Here is a 15,797-nt window from a genome sequence, read left to right as displayed (position 1 = left end):
ACAATATAATACAAGTGTAAATTTTGACAAGCGAGTATAATTTTTAAAAAAAACACAGAAACTTCATTATTTTCAATGAGTTCATACATGAAATGTACAGAAAAAGGCTTGAAGGAAAAACAAAAGTGATGGAAAAAGGGATGATGAAGGAATGAGGTTGTCAAAGGGGCCTTTAGCCTTCTCTGCAATGTTTTAAATTTTTGCAAGGCAAGTGAATTTATGGATCACGTGTTTATTTAAAATGATTGCTTTTATACTTAAAGCAGTGGAGAAAGAAGCATCATTGTTCAGTGGGCTCACAATCTTTTAAATGATGTGTTTGAATATATTTTAGTATGATCTGTATAACAATCAAATAATAACAGCGAACACTTACTGAGTTCTTTTATGTACCATGGGCCATGTTTATTATATCATTTAATCCTGACCACAGCCCTAGAAGTAGAAACAATTACTACCCCTACTTTATAGGTGTGAAAACAGGCCCTGAGTGACTGGACCAAACCCAGAAAGCTAGTGAATTTGGAATAGAGATTTGAACACATGTTTCTGACTCTGGAGTCTAGACTTAACTACTCTGCTGTACTGTCCAACTATAGACAGAGCATAGATGATCTACAGTGGTAGAGTTGGGATTTGGATATGTGAACTTGCTAGGGGGTGCTATGGGAGGAGTCCCAATTATGGCAGACAGGGCTATTTAGCTACAATATATCTATGTTGCCTTTTTTTCCCCACTAAGAGAACCTTGACTTGCCCTAGCTGGTTGGGCTTAGTGGATTGGCCTACAGACTGAAGAGTCCTCTGGGGTTCAATACTGGTCAAGGGCACGTACCTTGGTTGCATGAGGGAGGCAACCAATCAGTGTGTCTCTCTCACATCAGTGTTTCTCTCTGTTGCTCCCTCTACCTTCCACTCCAGGTAAAAATCAATGGGAAAAATATCCTTGGGTGAGGAAAATAAATAAATAAATAAATAAATAAACAAATAAATAAATAAATAAGAGAGAGACAGCCCTGTCTTGATGTTAGGTGTTAAAGTCTCTCAGTTAAAATTCTCACAATTCATTTGCATATAGACATATCCAGGTGACATGGTGCTGGCTAATATGATGCTAGCAGAGGATGTTTGCAGGAAAGCTTGTTAAAGGAGACACTACAGCTGAAACCGATTTGGCTCAGTGGTAGAGTGTCAGTCTGCGGACTGAAAGGTCCCTGGTTCGATTCCGGTCAAGGGTATGTACGTTGATTGCAGACATATTCCCGGTAGGGGGTGTGCAAGAGACAGCTGGTGGATGTTTCTCTCTCATCGACGTTTCTAGCTCTCTCTCTCCCTTCCTCTCTTTAAAAAATAAATAAAATATATTTAAAAAAATAAACTAAATAAAAATAAAGGAGACACTGCAGCTGAATAAGTGCCACTTTGGCCTTTTGCCCTTTACCATTCATCCCTTTTTCTTGCCTAGAGCATAGATATAATGCTGGGAGATGCCATATTTAGACCACAAGAAGAACCACTTACTAAAGATGAAGCACAAGCTTTTAAGGTGTTTGGAACACCCTGACACTGCTGTGTAGCCCTGGTGGCTACCTCTGATTTCTTATGTGAGAAAAATAAACCTCTTAGGGGTTAAGCCCACAGTCATGTCCATGCTGACAAAGGCAGTTTAACAGTGGGGCCTTGGGAAAGAATAGAGCTGCTTGAAAGGTCTTAGCCTATCCTGGCTTTGAAAATGTAAAGAATTGCTGCTCTACTCCAAGTTCCCCTGGGACCACCAGGGCAAGGACATGTATCAGCCTACCCCTGGCCATCAGAAAGCCCTCAAAGACACAGAGAAATGCAGAATGGAGCCAGGAAATTCACCGGGGCTTAAAATCTCCCTTAAGCAAAAACACAGGGCAGGGTTGAGTATCTGTAATTTGATTCCTTGCTGGGGGCTATAGATCCCATTCCACTTATAGCAGCAGCAAGTGCAAGTGCAGCAGGGGGAGAAGGGGGCTCTGGCAGCTGTGTTTTGAACCTGCCTGGGCAGCTCCCTAAACATTTGTTTCAAAAACAAGCAAGCGAAGGGGATATATTTTTGAGGGGGCGAGAGGAGGGGTTTGGAAGAGGAGATTAGGAGAAGGGGGAAGAATGCTATGCACTCTGGAAATGGACTATTGATGTTGCAACTCTCTGCAGGTGGTATCGCCAAAGCCAATCTTGGACTTGTCAGATGGGCCAAATCTCTCCTAATGAGACTGCGGAGCCTGATCACTCCTTAGGCCTGGGGTCGGCCAAAGGTCAGCTAGACTGGAGTTAGAGGCTGTTTCAAAGTCAAAAGGGGACTGAAGGAGATACAAGAGTGGCAGCCACTGACACTAACGGGGAGGATGGAGCATTTTGAGAAGGACTTAACTGGGTGGAACTCCTCAGAGAGACCAGAGAGAATGGGGATGTGGTCAGGTGGCCCGGCAGTGTAGGTAGCTGGGGTCTTGGACCATCGGTTCCTAAAGTCTGGCAGTGAAAGGAAGGGACAAATAAGGTGGTAACTTAACAATACTGTGGCGTTGAGGAAGGGTGGAAGGTGGGTCTGTCTGGGACCATGGTCGGCAAATTGTGGCTTGTGAGCCACATGCGGTTCTTTGGCCCCTTGAGTGTGGCTCTTCCACAAAATACCACGGCCTGGGCGAGTCTATTTTGAAGAAGTGGCGTTAGAAGAAGTTTAAGTTTTAAAAACGTGGCTCTCAAAAGAAATTTCAATTGTTGTACTGTTGATATTTGGCTCTGTTGACCAATGAGTTTGCCGACCACTGATCTAGGCAAACAAAGTAGAAAATAGCTGTAGGGCTGAAGGGGCAAAGTGGGTAGGGATTTTAGATTGTTGCAGGTTACAGTCATGTCCTTCTGCCAGCCCATTTCCCAGGGTGCCTGCTGTCCCTGTTTTGCTGTTAGGACCTTTCAGAGAATTTGAACTTGAACTAGACAATCTTAAAAATGAAAACATATGTGATGTCCAAAGGCATAAAATTAGAAGAGTAGAAACTGAGTGACAAGGGATCATTTAAATGATACTACATAGAGCCAGCTCTTGAAAGAAACTTGCGAGTATTTTCCAATAATTAAGTAGAGGTCAGAAATCTAGAACTTGGAAATGAGAAAGAAATGTGGGTTACCTATTCCAAACCTTGTACTTTATAAATGAGAAAGCTGAAGTTCAGAGAAGGGAAGTGAATTGCCCAAGTCACACAGCCGGGATCATAAAAGCAAATGCAGAGCAGCGCATAGACCAGGAACTTCACATTCACGTGCATAATTCATTTCATTTTACATCAACCCTACAAGGTAGATAATCTAAAAGGCGAAGCCACTGACTTGGGGCCACACAGAAATAGGAAAAGAGCAGAGCTTGGATCTGCACCCACGTAATCTGGCTCCAGAGAGTCTGTGCTTTTAACCACAACTCTTCATTCCCTTGGTCCATTCAGCAACTTTTTCTCAAATCTCCCAAGCTATCTCACCTGCCTGCCACCACCCTTCAATGTCAACAGAATGTCCTCACCTCACTCCTGCTCTGATAGAGGCAGGCAAGGGGATGGTTCCTTGGTGTGGAAAAAAAAAAAAAAGAAAGAAAAAAAAATAGCGGGAAGATAAGAGATCAACCAAGGACTTGTATACATGCATATAAGTACAACCAATGGACACAAAACTCTGGGGAGGAAGGGTATGTATGGGAGGGGGGCAATGTTAAAATATGTACACAGATAATTTAATTTTTTTTTAAAAAAGCAAAAATAAATAAAAATAAAAAATAAAACAGTTGAACAAAAAAAAACAAAAAAAAAAAAATGGCAGAAGAATAAAGGGATGAGATGCCCGTCCTGGAGGATAGGAAGGGGTGGAGGTGGTAGCGAAAGAATGCCAGGGTTTACAGCCTTTGCTGTATTCCAGGAAGGTCTGGCCTTGTCTTCCTGTCTAGTAGTTTAGAGCAAGAAGTTATAATGAAGGTGGGATTCATGGAGACCTGGTGAGGTGAGGGTGATAAGCCTCAGGAAATGGTATGGAAAAAATTTTGTGCCGAAACCAATTTGGCTCAGTGGATAGAGCGTCAGCCTGCGGACTGAAAGGTACTGGGTTTGATTCCGGTCAAGGGCATGTACCTTGGTTGTTGGCACTTCCCCAATGGGGGGGGGGGTGCAGGAGGCAGCTAATCGATGTTTCTCTCACATCGATGATTCTAACTATCTCTATCCCTTCCTTTCTGTAAAAAAAATCAATAAAATATATATTTTTAAAAAATTGTTCATAAGCATTGTTTCACATCCCACTTCCTCTGATATAAAAGCTGATCTAGAATGAACCAGACTCTTGGTGTTGCCCTCTCCCACACCTCCTGGGATCTCAGGAAAGATAGCCAGGATGGAGGCAAGAGCTAGGGGGCTGCAGTTAGGAGACTAGGGTTCAAATGCTGGCTCTGCCTCTTAACTTGCTATGTGCACTTAAGCAAAAATAATAATTGCCTTCCTCTTCTTCTTATCACCAGGAAGTAGGAGACATAGATGGCATATTATAAACATGATGGAATGCAAAAACACAAAACACAACATCCAAACAAAAACTGAAAGCACGCAACACAGTATGGGTTGTTTACTCTTATGGTCACGTAGCTCACGGGAGCGGCAGCTGGTTGCTGCTACCCAGCATTATAACACAGGATGGCACTGACTATCACTAGCCCAGGAAAAGATAAAAATTCAAAGTGCAGGTACTAATGAACACGCATCGCTTTGCAACATCATAAAGTTGAAAAATCAAAAAATTGCAAGTCAGTGACATACAGGTACATTACCTCTTATAAGGTGACCAGGCGTCCCGATTTTTAACTATTTGTCCCGCAGCGTTTTAAAACAGTCCCGATTTTTGGTCGGGACTTTTTTAAAACACCGAGGGATGCGGGACAAATTGTTAAAAATCGGGACTGTCCCGCCAAAAGCGGCACGTCTGGTCACCTTACTTGAAGCTTTAGTATGGGCATCAGATAAGGGACAGTAACCTACCTCTCATGTAGGAGTCCTGAGAGTCAAATGAAAACTAGCTGTGATTGAGTGCACGCAGGTGGAGCTTGGTGTGCACCTGGCAGGCCCTCCGACTGCTGATCACATCTGAATTTGGGAAGACAAGCAGCCCTCCTTTCAGGGAATACCTGAGCAATGGCAGCAGCAGATTGAAAAAGAGTCCTGGGCTATTTGAGTTTCCATAGCAAAAACACCATTGTTTTCACTTTGAAGTTTGTTTTCCCTTAAAATTCTATTTTGTCATCACATAAACCTCCTTGTTGAGAAATTAATTTTAAATATTTTCACTATAAAATGCATTCTCATTATTAAACATGTATGTTATGAAAATCAACCATAATTCCATCGTTTGATTTTTAACATTTAATATATTTCACTGCTTCCAGTGCATGTTTTTCTTTGTTTAGACTCTCAGCAGATGTTGATAGGAACTAATTAGGTTTTGTTTGCTCACAGGAAAAATTGTAAATATGTCATATAAATAGATGTAAATATATAGAAAGAGACTTTTATTTTAGAGAATTGACTCACGTGATTGTGGAAGCTGGGTGAGCCCAGATGGGGTAGGCCAGCGGCTGGAGATTCAGGAAGAACTGCAATTTGAGCCTTGCTCAAGGGAAGACCATCTGTTTCTTTAAGGTCTTCAACAGACTGGACGAAGCCAAGCTCCATTATTAAGGGTAAATTGCTTTACTCCAAATCCACCAATGTCAATGTTAATCTCATCCAAAAACATCTTCACTGGAGCATCCAGAATAATGTTTGATCAAGTATCTGGGCACCATGGCCCAGCCTCGTGGATACATAAAATGAACAATTTGCAAAAAACCTTCTAGAAATGTAAACTATGAGGATCAAAGGAACTCTGCATTATATAAGTTGTTTCTTACACATTAGCAGCATTTGTGGAAACTATTTCAGGCGTTCATGCTTGAGCAAGTTCAGCTTAACTCCAGGAGTTTGCTGTAGCAGTGTGTGTGGAGTGGGTTTACTCTCTGGAGTTAGCAAGCACAGTGCTTTTCTTTAGATTATATGATGGGGTTGGGGGCAAGGAGAGTTGATGGAGATGGTGGTGGTGGGTTCAATCACATGACTTCCTTTGGTGGGGTCACTTGGCTTGAAGGAAACAGGAGGGACAATGACATCCTGACCGTGCCTCCTAAGGAGATAATGAAATGTTCTTATGTGCTTCTCTAGGCCACGGCCTCTGGAAAGCATGCCAGCCCAATCCTGATGCTCTGACAAAGTTCCATCACCCCAGGATGAGGCTTGAGGTAGCCAAGGCAATGAAAGAAATTAAAACTCCGGCATCTGCGGAGAAGGACTTCTGGCCAAAGGGAGGATGGGAGTTGGAGCCATGAGCTCTGCTATTTCTATCTCCTCTGGAATTACAGCCAGGCTGGCAGGCGTCTCTATCAAGAAAAATTTGCAGAGCATAAGAGCCAGTAGGTCACATGGATCTGATGAAGGCACAGCCCCACCCCTGCCCCACCTCCCAACACATGTCATCAGCAACCTTAGTCACCCCCCCTCCCCTAAGATAGAGGTGGCCTTAGCAGGAAAGGTCAGTTGATTTAAATAGCTGTGGCATGCACAGCAACTTTCCTGGCCTAAGAAAGAAAACCCAAGCCATGAAGGATGACGTGCAGATATTGCTACCTATGGTCGGGTGACAGAAAGGGACACTAAAAAGCATTTGTTAAACATCTTCTGTGCTCCCTACTCATGTGCTTCAGCACGTCCACATAGTGGCCTTACTTAGTCCTGAGGGCTGTACATCTTTATAATCGTGTTATAGGTGATGAAAAATCTCAGCAAGATTAAGTGATTTTTCCAAAGGTAATGGGATTAGACATTTCTACTTCACTGATGTAGTGCCAAGGTGCTAAAAAGTGTAGATGTTTGTTTTTTAGAAATATCATAAATGCATGATTAAAAAACAACAACACTAAACTGTAGAGAAAACATCACAATGTCTTCTAGTCTTGTCTTGAGCAAGTCATGACGAGTACTTATAAACCTTTCCAAGAATAGTCTATGAATACAACCAGATAAGAATGTGTGTCTCTGAGTATGTGTTCTTACACACACACACACACACACATACTCAGAGAGACAGTAAAATACAATATGCTCTTCTGCACCTTGCTTTTTTAACTTAATTCCAATTTCTCTATCAGTATACATAGATCTCCTTCATTGTTCTTAGATGCTGCATAAGTCATATGAAAAAGCCATACTTATCTAATCCATTGGTTCCAATTGTTTGCTAATATAAACAATGCGGCAATGATCTTTCCTGTACGTGTTTTTATGCACATATGCAAGCATATCCATTCCTAGAAGAAGACTTGCTGGGTCAAAGGGATATGTGCTTGGCAAATAATGATTTGCAAATTGCCCTCCCAAAAGGATTCCCAATTTTCACTTCCTCTAACATTATCTGAGAGACTGCCAGTGATTTCAACATGCCAGGAAGGTTTGGAACATCTTTCTAAGCTATAACTGACTGAGTCAGTGTCCAAGCCCAGGCCTTCTTTTTTAAAGTTTTTAAGTCTAGTGTTTATTTTCCCTTTTATGGGGGGGAGCCAAAAGTTACCTTCCATATAGACATGGTCTAAAGGAGGTGGGAGAAAGTCAAAATTTTAAATGAAATTTGAAAGGATCATGTCACCATCTTTATAGGTTAACTCCTAAGAGTAAATAAAGCAGTACAAACATATGAACAAATCACTAAACAACCTGAGTGCCAAAGGCCAGCGCCATTTCTGAGTCTCGTTAAGTCCAATGCCTGCATGGAGCTACTTTAAAATGTTACCGTGTCTCCACTAAATCTCCTAAATGCCCTTCCTGGGTCTCACTGGGCTGGGCTGGCTGGCAATATTTCCCTGTGTAGATTCATGAAGCTTTGCCTGCCTTCCCTAAAGTCTGTTTTCCAAGAGTGAGGGACTTTGTGTCCACTCAAATGATTTGCATGATGAAAGTGCTTAGAGCACTTCTTTGATTCATGTCATAATAATGGGAGGGGAGCCCTAGCTGGTTTGGCTCAGTAGATAGAGCGTGGGCCTGCGGACTGAAGGGTCCCAGGTCCGATTCCAGTCAAGGTCACATGCCTGGGTGGCAGCTGATCAATGATTCTCTCTCATTACTGATGTTTCTCTCTCTCCCTCTCCCTTCCCCTCTCTGAAATCAATAAAAAAAAAAAAGTACATATATTTCAAGTTTTAGAAGAGATGGATCACAATTTGATTTAGGATTTTAAAAGACTACTTTCCTTGCTGCTGGGAATACATTATTTAGAGCCTAGAGTGGAAGGAGAAAGACCCTTTGCAAGGCTAAAGCAGAAGTGAGAGATGATAGTAACTTGAAGTAGGAATGTGATGGTGGCACCAGGAACACAAAACTCTTCGGTTGGTTTGGAATATTAGAGGACCATCTCTTCCATGGTTGTAATGTTTGAGGACAAAGTGTGTGTGTGAAAGGTAGTTCTAGCTCAGTCTAATGGCTCCCCACCAATGAAAAGCAAATAGCATACAAATAAGTCCTCTGATTTTTGGAAAGCAAAACTTAGAATGTCCAAGGAATACTTTAAGCAGATGGGAGGCTTGCTCTTCAGGGCCAGATCTAGAAAGCATTTTTCTGAGAGACAACATACTTGGCTTCCATATTCCTTTCGTTATTTGCACCTCTATCCCCCGTCATTTATCTTGAAGATGCCCAGGGTTGCATTCTAGCTCCTACGACTCAGAAGTGGGAAGCCCGGGAAGCTGAGAGCCATAACTCAAGCTGTTTGTTTTCCTGCTTAATTCATCTGGTTATTTCAGAATGCGATCCACCCATGCCCTTCCATATAAGTCTTTTCAGGTCAGAAAGGGAATGACATACTCCTTTCGAGATCTTCCTCTGTTTTCTCCCGGGCCCACCCCCGAAGAGAGTCAGTTCTAGTTAAAAAAATACCAACGGGAAGATTCCACTTTGCAAAGAGAGAAAACCAAGGTGCTAAGAAGCTGCACCGAGTGAGATAGAAAGAAATCACTTCCCTGAACAAGGAAGAAAAAAGAGGCTTTTCTGGGGTTTAAAAAAAAAGAAAAAAAATATGCCGAAACCGGTTTGGCTCAGTGGATAGAGCGTCGGCTTGGGGACTGAAGGGTCCCGGGTTCGATTCCGGTCAAGGGCATGTACCTTGGTTGCGGGCACATCCCCAGTAGGGGGTGTGCAAGAGGCAGCTGATCGATGACTCTCTCTCATCGATGTTTCTAACTCTCTATCTCTTTCCCGTCCTCTCTGTACAAAATCAATAAAATATATTTTAAAAAAGAAAAAAAAAAAAAAAGAAAGAAAGAAAGCTTGTCTGAGGTAAAAAAAAAAAAAAAAAAAAAAAAAAGAGAGAGAAAAAGAAAAGAAAACCAAAACCAAAACAAAACAGCCCTAGCCAGTTTGGCTCAGTGGATAGAGTGTCAGCCTGTGGACTGAAGAGTCCGAGTCCCGGGTTCGACTCCGGCCAAGGGCACATGCCCGGGTTGCCCACTCGATGCCCAGTGGGGGGAGTGCAGCACGCAGCCGATCGATGAGTCTCGTCATTGATTTTTCTCTCTCTTCCTCTCCCTTCCTCTCTGAAATCAATAGAAATATATATATTTTTTTAAAAAAAACCGACAACAAAAAAAGTTTCCCTGAGCGAGGAACAAAGAACGGCTTTTCTGAGGTAGAAACAGCCTCCCTGAGGTAAAGACGGCTTCCCTTCCCTGAAGTAAAAATCTGAGACGGAGGCAAAAGCGCAGGCAGCAAGAACCTGGGTTCTAGAACAAAGCTGAGGCCACGCCACAAAAAAACAAATAAACAAAAAAAAGTTAAAACAAAAGAATGGGCTCTGTTACTCCAGTAACGAGTACAGAAAAGGGAGACCCTACCGGGGGAAGCTTACCCTAAACACCAAAAGCGAACTCTACTGAAACAGGATGCCCCCTCTCATAGAGGAAGTTCCCTCCCACCCAAGTTTCCTATTGGTCCAATGTTATGCAAATATAGTTTCAAAGTTCGTCCGGTTCTGATTGGTCAGAATTATGCCAATCTGGTTGGTTGTTGTGGAGTAGTTCTGATTGGTTGCTTTCTATGCAAATGAAATATAGCTGTGCAGTTCTGATTGGATGGGGCAGGTCTCCGTCCATTGGTCAAAAGACAAAACTAGGGCTTCCCTGCAGTGGTTGACTCAGACTAGCAGGAAGCCGGAGGGTTTCAGTCTGAAACTCTGCCCTGTATGCAGAGTCCATGAGGAGTCCTTGTCAGCAAATGGGCTTTCGGTTGACCATGAAGAGTTCATCTCAGCAGATAAATTTCTACCTGTGGTTCACATCAAATGATTCTTTCTTTTCTGGATCCATATTTTTTATACCAGGAGGCACTCAGCAACAGTCAGTGTCCAACCGAGAGCTGATTTCCAGCTGCCAGCGTCAAAAAGTGAAAGTCCTCTGTTGCTAGAGCACGTTGCTAGGGAACAAAGAACCCAGGGTTGCTTTGATAGAAGTGTGAAGTGAGTTGTGTCAGGATGTCATTTATCCCACATCGCTGTTATGTAAGAATGAGGTAAGTCATGTCATGATGTCACCATTCGACATCTGCTGTCATTGATAAGCAGTCAGCAGCCAATCGGTGGCTCCACTGGGGTCTTATCTATAAGAACACACGGAGAAGCAGCTGTGGCAAGGGGACATTTAAGACTATAACTACTGGTTTGTGAGGGATATTTGAGACTTTACGTTTGGGCCAGGTGACCCTTCCCTAAACCTAAAAACTCCAAATAACTTTAGGACATTCTTTCGAGTCCTGGTGAGACATTTCTTCCCGATGGTGGTGCTATGCCTCATATGAAACCCCTAGAAAGCTATCAGCCTACCTACCAGCACCGGCGTCTCTGTTCCCTAGCAACGTGCCTTAGCAACAGAGTACTTTTACTTTTGTGCTGGCAGCTGGAAATCAGCTCTTGGTTGAGCAGTGGCTCTCCTGAGCGCCTCCAAATATATAAAGGTATACGTCATATTAAATTTGGACTCTATTTCTTCTCCTCCCCTTGCCTTGAACTATATAGTGTGATTAATCTGTCATTTGTTTGGAATATGTTATTTCTTTATTTTGCTTATTAAGAAATAGTATCCTGTATGCTAGTGGCTTGTGAAAGTCCTACAGCGAACCTGGATAAAATCACTGGCAAATACAAACACAGTTATTGAGCATACCTTTTACTGCCTCCCCCAAACAAAATAAAAGCAAAACACCTGTCTTTGACTTCTGCTCCTGATGTCTATCCAACTTCTTGGAAGTGAGCTATCATCTTCTGAAATTCAAAAGAAAAAAGGCTTCCCACTGGGGCTTCCTCACTCACCAGCTCCTGTAGTCAGCACGGAGGCTGGGTGAGTGGAGACAATGTCTTGCTTGTTTGTTTTCCACAAGGAACACTGAGTACTGCGCCACACCAGGCTGCTGCAGTCTCCAGCAGGGACTCCACTGGGCCCGGGGTGATGCCTGCAGGCAGCTGGCACTCAGCGAGCTCCTCCACAGACTGTGTGAACTAAAGGCTGCTCCCTCGCCAGTTAAAAGGAGGGCTAAAGAACTTTCCAGGTTGCATATCCGCCGAAACCGGTTTGGCTCAGCCGAAACCGGTTTGGCTCAGTGGATAGAGCGTCGGCTTGGGGACTGAAAGGTCCCGGGTTCGATTCCGGTCAAGGGCATGTACCTTGGTTGCGGGCATATCCCCAGTAGGGGGTGTGCAAGAGGCAACCGATCGATGACTCTCTCTCATCGATGTTTCTAATTCTCTATCTCTCTCCCTTCCTCTCTGTACAAAATCAATAAAATATATTAAAAAAAAAAAAAAAAAAAAAAAAAAAAAAAAAAGAACTTTCCAGGTTGCATATCCTGTCACGGGAGACCAAGAACATAGGAGCCAGTAGTATTATACAAATGAAATGGTCTCCCTCCATCTCCACTTGTCCCCTCTTTTTTTTTTTCTTTTCCCTCTCCCTTTTCCTTCCTTGCTCTCTTTCCTAGTCTCTCTCCATTTCTTTGATTGTTCTTTCCCTCCCACTCTGTAATGACCTCTAAATTGGCTCAGCATCGCTGTTCGAGATCTTAGTTATATAATATGGCTTATAAAAGCAAAATAACTCCGCTGCCTGCCATGCCAGGCTGGGCAAAAACCAGAGTGAAAAGAAAACACCTGGTGCTTGGCACCTCTCAGCTTCTTGGACTCTTTGCAAGGCGGATCAGCAGGACAGGGCTTACATGCTCCAAGTGCACCAAGGGTATCTAAGTCTCTCTGAAGACCAAATCACTCGGTTCTGGAGCTTTCCAATCTCTTCAAAGGCAAAGGGGGGGAGGGGGAACATGTCAGAGACAAGGGAGGGAGTGGGTACTGGTAAAGAGAGACTCAATTGGTTACATAATGTGAGGACTAGACAAGAATCTTCCATTCCTTCCACCTTCTGTCACTCCCTCTGAAATTCTCAGTCAGCACTCTCTTAAAAACTTGGCAATATCCCCATTCATTTTGTAGCCCCTGGAAATGTTTATTGGTTTTTCAATAGATGTGTAGACAAAAGGGCAGGGACATACAACTATGTTCATACTTCTAGAAGTGACTTATTTTAACATTGTCCCCAGGGTGATGTCCCGGGGTCCAGATCTTGATTATTCAGGCAGGCATGTTCATGTGCCCCCCTTAGGTTTCCTCCTGGTATTGCTGTGGCAAGAATATAGGAATCTTTGGGAGGCACATTGCCCATCAATCACACCTAGAAACAGGTCATTGGCCAGGATGGGCGTGGCCGCTGCAAGCGCTCAAAAATATAAATATGTAAACTTCCCAAAGTTCAGCCCTTCTTCTTTCTCTTGGCTGCAGGGCCCCAGGCCCTCTTGAGACTCCTGCTACAGGGGCAGTGCTCCCCTGTGCACACATGCACACCACCATGTTGGATTTCACACATGGATTAATGGACTTGAGTCTGGCCTGAATCCTGTCCGCAACAGGGAACAGAAACCATGGATGCTGGCTTTGTTACTGACTCTATTGAACACCCAATGCCCCTCTTTTAGCACTGGCTCAGGGGAAATGGGACATTATAATCATGCCAATAAAATCTTCTACCACCTCTCATCCTCCCGTGGGGGCTTCTGAAATGAAGCAGTGCCCCAAGTGCTCCTATTTCAGCAGTGCCCCAAGAACCCCACAAACACCGGAGGATTCCCACGTGTGTACCCTTCCAGCAGCAATAGAAGTAGAGACATGAAGAGGAAGAAAAGAATTTCCATTCACTTGACCTCTTCATCCATATGCTTGCATGAAAACACCAACAATGGTGCTTAGCTGGCCCCCATTTTATTTATTAAATTTGGAGTACCTTGAATGCCTTTCCAATTTAATGTCTATAGAGCAGTATAATGGTCACAAGGGAGCAGTTATTCTGAATTTTTATGGAAGTCAGTAAGTCTGCTGACTAGGCCCTATGGTGGAGGAGTTGAGCAAGCTGAGGCAAGTTACAATCTCACGACAATGCCAATAACTCCATCTGAGACCCATGGGAAAGAGGTCCCAGCCACTTAAAAAAGCAATTAGTCAAATGATAACAGGAAGTGCATGGACACTTCCTCTGTAACATGGGACTAGGTCTAGGATATCATCCACCCCCTTACATCAGAGGGGCTCTGAGAAATGAATTCTAGACAAATAGTTGACAGTGCCCAAGAACCTCCTGGCTATAAAGTTCTGGAAAGGGCAGAATTAGAAAGGGTTGGCAGTAGAGCCATGTTTTAACAGTAATCATAACTTCTATGCTTCGCCTTCTTGTTCCCAGTGACAGCTTCTCAACCCAATGAATTCGTTTTTGTGTACAGCTTCTGGAAGAGATGTTCCTAAGTTCCTTTCTCTTTTATAAAATACTATATCCTTGGCAAAACACTCATGTAGGATACCTGTGTCATGTACCTATTGCGTGTATGTGTGTGTGTGTGTGTGTGTGTATATATATATATATATATATATATATATGTTTATATTGTACATATGTGTTTGAGCATTTATCTGAATATTATAAAATCAAACATGACTTAAAAAATATATTGTTGCCAAAATTGGTTTGGCTCAGTGGATAGAGCGTCAGCCTACAGACTGAAAGGTCCCGGGTTCAATTCTGGTCAAGGGCATGTACCTTGGTTGCAGGCACATCCCCAGTAAGGGGTGTGCAAGAGGCAGCTGATCAATGATTCTCTCTCATCGATGTTTCTAACTCTCTATCCCTCTCTCTTTCTCTCTGTAAAAAAAAAATTAATAATATATATATATATATATATATATATATATATATATATATATAGTTGTTGATTTCAGAGAGCAAGGGAGAGAGAGATAGAAATGATGAGAGAGAATCATTGATCAGCTACCTCCTGCACTCCTCACACTGGGGATTGGAGCCTGCAACCTGGGCATGTGCCCTGACCAAGAATCGAACTGTGACCTGGTTCATAGATTGCTGCTCAACCACTGAGCCATGCCAGCTGGGCTCAAATACAACATTTTTAATATATTTTATTGATTTTTTTTTAATAGAGAGGAAGGGAGAGGGATGGAGAGTTAGAAACATCAATGAGAGAGAAACATTGATCAGCTGCCTCCTGCACACCCCCTACTGGGGATGTGCCCGCAACCAAGGTACATGCCCTTGACCGGAATCGAACCTGGGACCCTTCAGTCTGCAGGCTGATGCTATACCCAGAGCCAAATCGATCAGGGCTCAAATATGACATGTTAAAAATGAGTGTTGGTGATTGAACTAAAAGCTATAAAATGGCAGGGCCCTGATCAGCTCAAACCGTTTACAGTAGCAATTTACCTGAGGCCTCTGGAATGACATGAATTGCCACTTTATATTAGTGATAACTCATAAAGCAACACGAGGCTCGTGGCAGCATACCTTCAATCAGAATTAACCAAGTCAGCAGTGTCATGAAAAGCTCAGTAAAACAGAACTTTGCTTAGTGCCATGACTGGGGTTAACACACAGTCAAATCTCTAAAACCTCATGAGGGTTTGATACCACCCGATAGTGCTAGTTGCAGGCATAGAGCTCACAAATCTGATACTGAACACTAATTTACTAGGCAAGCACTACAGGCAATATGACAGGTCTGGGGATACAGTCCTGAGAAAGAAAAGCAGGATTCCTGCCTTCATGAAGTAGTCAGAAAGTTCTATTGAGTGATGAGCTTTCTTTGAGATAGCAAGTTACTTTGCAGACTCAAGAGCCGAGCAGTAGCAGAAATTATCTAAGAGCAGCCTTTGATGAAATTGGTGAAGCCCCAGAACCAAATGTTTGCTTAGGAGCTTCCACAGAACTCCTTGGAATCTTCTTTCAGCTCCTGGCAATCCTGTGAGCTTGTGCAAGCCACCCTTTAACTCTTCTCTGACTGGCAGGATGAAATGGAGGGAACGCTCCATGTTTAACATCGAGAGTTCCTTTTGTGAATATTGGCCTCTGTCTCTTTAAGGCTGAAGGCTTGGCTGTCATTGTTTAATCTCGCTGATAAAGTTATCATGTAACCCAGTGTCTGTTAAATGAGCTATAAAAAACACCTTTGAAATACAAGAGAATTGCATTGTGACCTGCAGGTCAAATCTAATTCCAGGCAGAAGGGTAGAGAAGGAAATACCCTCGTTGTTCCCACCTAAATTGTGATCCTATTACTCTTTTTTCA

General features: G+C 43.0%; 1 long non-coding RNA gene across 1 annotated transcript; it reads right to left on the bottom strand.

Annotated features, from left to right (window-relative positions):
* Positions 1 to 5,542: 5,542 nt before the first annotated feature.
* Positions 5,543 to 10,526, bottom strand: LOC118721789. Its single transcript, XR_004988818.2, has 2 exons — positions 10,395 to 10,526; positions 5,543 to 6,466 (listed from the first exon to the last, which is right to left on the bottom strand). It is a non-coding gene; the product is annotated as an uncharacterized LOC118721789 (long non-coding RNA).
* Between the last annotated feature and the right edge of the window lie 5,271 nt (positions 10,527 to 15,797).

Source organism: Pipistrellus kuhlii, unplaced genomic scaffold (assembly GCF_014108245.1).
Source record: "Pipistrellus kuhlii isolate mPipKuh1 unplaced genomic scaffold, mPipKuh1.p scaffold_m20_p_18, whole genome shotgun sequence".
NCBI classification, from domain to species: Eukaryota; Metazoa; Chordata; class Mammalia; order Chiroptera; family Vespertilionidae; genus Pipistrellus; species Pipistrellus kuhlii.
Note: the sequence above shows the minus strand (reverse complement) of the source record. Positions and strands in the feature narration are given on the sequence as shown.